Below are 4555 nucleotides of genomic sequence, written 5' to 3' on the forward strand. Positions count from 1 at the left end.
CATAAATTACATTTTTTTGACTAAAAGTAACGTCATAATATAATTTCCATTTCTTGGCTAAAAAGATGACTAATAGTTTAGGAAAATTTGTTAGGAACTACCTACCTAATAGGTCATTTTGTCAATAACTACTAGCTTAAAATTTTTATTAAAAAAACTACCCCTTAAATTTAAAAAGTTTGATTGGCACTACCCATATTGATTTTCAGGCAATAAAATCCGATAATAATTGTCTTTAGAAAACCTACAGCAATGAAAATATCACATCTAGGCCTCAGAGGTCTTTGAATAGTGAACTGCTAAACACCACTCGCAAATCTCTACATAAAGCCCATAAATTTGAAGTAAAGTGACACTTTTGCCCTCAAAGTAAAAAACACACTCTCATCTTCTCTCTACTCTTTACTGTCATTTTCTCTCTCTAAAAATTTTTCTAAAATGTCGAGGCGACAAGGCAAGGAAGTGGCGGCACCGGTGGCGGGAGGAAGGCGGTTTCGCGGTGAAAAGGTATATTTAAATTAAAAAAAAAACAACCGGGAGAGGTAGCGGCGCCTTACCCAGACGCCACAGCCACCGTGGGGGCGCATGGCAGGACGCCACAGCCACGGTGGCGGCGCCTGGCCAGGACGCCACCTCCTTTTTTTTCAATTTTTTTTAAATGTTTTTATTTCGTTTTTTTTTTTCCATTTTTTTATTCCTTTTAAATTTTTGTAATTTGTTTTTTTTGGATTTTTTTTCCACTTTTTTTTTTATTTTTTAAATTATTATTTTATATATTTTTTTTTGTTTTGGGTGTTGTTTCAATTTTTTTGTTTTTATTTTTTTGTTTTGGTGTCCTCTCTCTCTCTCTTTTTTTTTTTTTTTTTTTTTTTTTTTTGTTTTTTTTGGTTTTTTCTTTGTATTTTTTGATTTTTTTTGTTTTTGTTTTTTGTTTTATTTTTTTGTTTTTGGTATATTGTTTTGTTTATGTTTATATTTTTTTTTCAAATTTGTTTATTTTTTTTTATGTTTATGTTTTTTTTTCCGTTATTTGTATATTCTTTTATTTATTTATTTTGTATTTAGTTTTTTTAAGTTAATATTGTATGTTTTGGTGTTTTTTTTGTTTTTGTGTGCATTTTTAGACTTTGTTGAATTTTTTTCGTTATTATTTTTCGTTATTTACATGGAGTTAGGCATCGCATTTTGGAGCTGGTGCGGGAAGAGTATGGACATTGTAAGAAGTACGATCTACTCAATGGAGAGCTTGAGGCCCAGACACGTTAGATCCCGTGGTATTTCGGCCTCGGCTCGCAGAGAACGGGTGCACTATTCTGAGGATGATGATGGTGATGAGGAGGAGGAGGAGGAGGAGGAGGAGGATGCAGATGAGGATGTCGACGATCAGAGTGGACCATATGATGATTACGGTCCATTCAATCAGAGGCTTGATGATATGTATGAGACGCGTAGGGTAGATGTGCGTAAGGGTAGAGATGGTAGATTTGTTAGTAGATCTGGCACATCTTTCTGCGTCCACTGTGTCTGCGGTAAGCAAAAAACGGTCGAGGGCCGTTAATGAATCTTGGGTGGTGAGGGTGAGGTGGCTGGGGACCTGTAGACGGGAAGTGTGATTCCTAGCTTTCTAGGACACATCGCTACCCGTATCTGGGAGGACCTGGAGAGGGCTTTGGATACAAGCATTTTGAAATGCCAAACCCGGAAAAAGACTTGTAACTTTTTGTGTAGTTGGGTTGATGCTTGGCCGGAGGAGAGCGAGATGGTTGGCCTATTGAGGGGCACTAGAGTGAGTCACCTTCCTGCCACCATGCACGAAAGGATTGACTCGACGCTGATCATGGCTTTCGTTGAGCGATGGCAGCCGGATACGAACTCTTTCCACCTTCTGTTCGGTGAGATGACAATCATGTTGCATGACGTCGAGGCCATCCTTGGGATTCCCGTAGAGGGAAACCGAGCATCTGTTGTCACTGATGCGGATCAGGCAGATTTACTAGCGGAGATGTTGGCGGTGGATAGGGCTGCGCTGTACACAGCGGCACTTGGTGTGTGGGATCACGACGGTGTTAAGATCGTAGCCGTTTTGCAGCGATGTTTGCACCCGGCCCACTGCACGTAGGACGCAGGACACACAACTGGCTGCATTTGTTTTTTCTTCTTCTCGGGTGTACCTTGTTTTCCGGATAAGAGCGGAAACAAGCTCAGGCCACGCGACATAGTTGACGCGTGTGAGCCCGACAGAGTAGGCCAGTTTTATTGGGGGTCGCTACGTTGGCGTATATGTATCGGCAATTAGGATTCTCAAGTCGGACTGATGCGGCAGGTATCACTGGATGTCTGACGTTGTTACAGACCTGGATATACGAGTATTTTCCTGCGTTTCGACCACACCGCAACCCAGTTCCTATTGGGGATGGCCAGCCACGTCCCTGTGCGTGGAGTCCGCGAGTCGAGAAGAAGTCCATTGACCGCCTGCGATCGATACGGTTATCGTTTGATAGGATGTCCCCATTAGAGGTAAAGTGTTTAAATTATTTCTACTTTTATAGTTTGAGGCGTTTATTGTATGAATCTTACTAATTTACAAAAATGTGTAGGTGAACTGGATGCCTTTCGGCCAAAACCCTAGTAATAGGGTACCTAGGACCCTGTACACAGGACTGATTCAGTATCGTGAGATCGTAGAGGCGTACATGCCGCAGCGCTGTCTTCGCCAGCTTGGATTTGTCCAAGTTGTTCCTCCTCCACCAGCATGGCCTAGTAAGGAGGTCCGATTTGCATCGTCGAAGGAGTACGTCGTCCAATGGCCGGCAAGCATGATTGCCACGTGGGAGCAGTTTCCGATGGTTGCCCGCATATGGATTGAGCAGCTGCTGCGGCCGCTAACTAGGGTGACTGCCATGTGTGACTAGCACTACATGGAGTGGTACAACCGACACTCGCACCCGAGGTTGATCAGAGACCTCCACCATGGCGACGACGCCGATGATGATGATGTGCCACCGGCCACTACCATGGATGCGGTACGTCTCATAAAACATTTGTTGTTGTGTTTTTTTTTTCTTATAATACGTCGTTATTGAATTTTATGTGTTTTGTTGTGTGTAGTGGATGAGAAAGATGATGCAGGTGGCACACATAATTTTTGAAAAAAGAGACAGCATGACGGATGCATTAGGCAGAACGACGATTGATGATATGGAACGGGCTCTTGAGCAGTGGCAGTGGGCGTCACAAAGGGATTACTAAATGAACATTTTGTACATTATCATAGTTGTTTGTAAAAGTTGACATTATCTTTTTAGTTTGTAACATTTGAAATTTTTATTTTAAGTTTTTAGAATTTGACATTATCTTTTTAGTTTTTAAAATTATTATTTTAAGTTTTAAATTAGTGTGCATGCAAGATATAAATTAGAATATGAAAATTAAATAAATGGAAAAAAAATAGCAATAACAATACAAGGTCACATAGAAAAGGTAGGTGTACACGGGAAAAACTAAATGGCAACTAGATTGTTCCACTACTGCACCCGGGCATGATACAGCGCATCCTAACCCTCTACGCTTGTTCTACGAATGGTGTACCACTTCGGTATGATCGGTGGGACCGGAAAATCGGGTGACAGGTCCAATCGGATAAAATGTCTGTATGACAACCTAAGAAATCCAATAGCAACCTCTCTTACCGGTCTGGTGACGGTCTCACGCGAACACCAAGACAGAACCGTGGTACATGGATAATAAGCTCGACTATGCAAACCAAGGCCGAAATGCATGACTGCACACTTGTAGATGTTTGCAACGGCAAAGAGATCAAGTGGCGCGTCGAACCAATGATTTTGAGCGCAAGGTCCTCCTCCCCATCGGATACGCTGCAGAGACCTATCCAAGTCCTGGCCGTGCACATGGCGATAAACACCTCGGTTTGAGGTGATTTCACTGTACATCAACTGACGCACTAAACCGTATTTGTCTTCACCCATCTGAAAACACATCAGCCACAACCCAAAATCCGCAGTTACCATCTGCAACCACATCATTCCACTCGTCCAAGAATGGCATCATGATGTTAGGGATCCTGTCCTTATATAGAAAATGTTCAATGCCCATTCTACCTATTGCACACATCAATAAACGCAATTAACAAGTCAGCAGTAAACTAAATGAACACTCTAAAAAGTAAATTAAAGTAAAGTACCGTACCTGTGCCGGGCATATTCACCGACGAGGAAGATTGGCTACCACTTGATGACGATGTACGACCACGAATGTACTCAAACCCACTCCTGTTCCGCCGTGGTTGTCGACCCCTTGGTCGCTCGACCCCTTCAGATTCCTCTTGATCCAAGCACGACGTGTTGAACATGTCATGAAGTACATGGGTAGCACTATGAATGATTGAAGGGTGGCTGGAGGACACTTGGTCAAACATCGAACGAAACTGCTCCAACTCCTCTTGTTCACGGTGGACCGTCTGTGGAACAGCATGCTCTCCGATCACGAGCGTCTGCCAGAATGGATGAACCTGATCAACATGTAACAACGCCCTATC

At 42.5% G+C, this 4555-nt stretch overlaps 1 long non-coding RNA gene across 1 annotated transcript; it reads left to right on the top strand.

The window, feature by feature from the left end:
• The first annotated feature begins 2161 nt into the window (after positions 1 to 2161).
• On the top strand, positions 2162 to 3506 carry LOC110696852. The gene is made up of 3 exons (XR_002506405.1): positions 2162 to 2517; positions 2598 to 3023; positions 3109 to 3506. It is a non-coding gene; the product is annotated as an uncharacterized LOC110696852 (long non-coding RNA).
• Positions 3507 to 4555: the final 1049 nt, after the last annotated feature.

This window comes from Chenopodium quinoa, unplaced genomic scaffold (assembly GCF_001683475.1).
Source record: "Chenopodium quinoa cultivar QQ74 unplaced genomic scaffold, ASM168347v1, whole genome shotgun sequence".
NCBI lineage: Eukaryota > Viridiplantae > Streptophyta > Magnoliopsida > Caryophyllales > Amaranthaceae > Chenopodium > Chenopodium quinoa.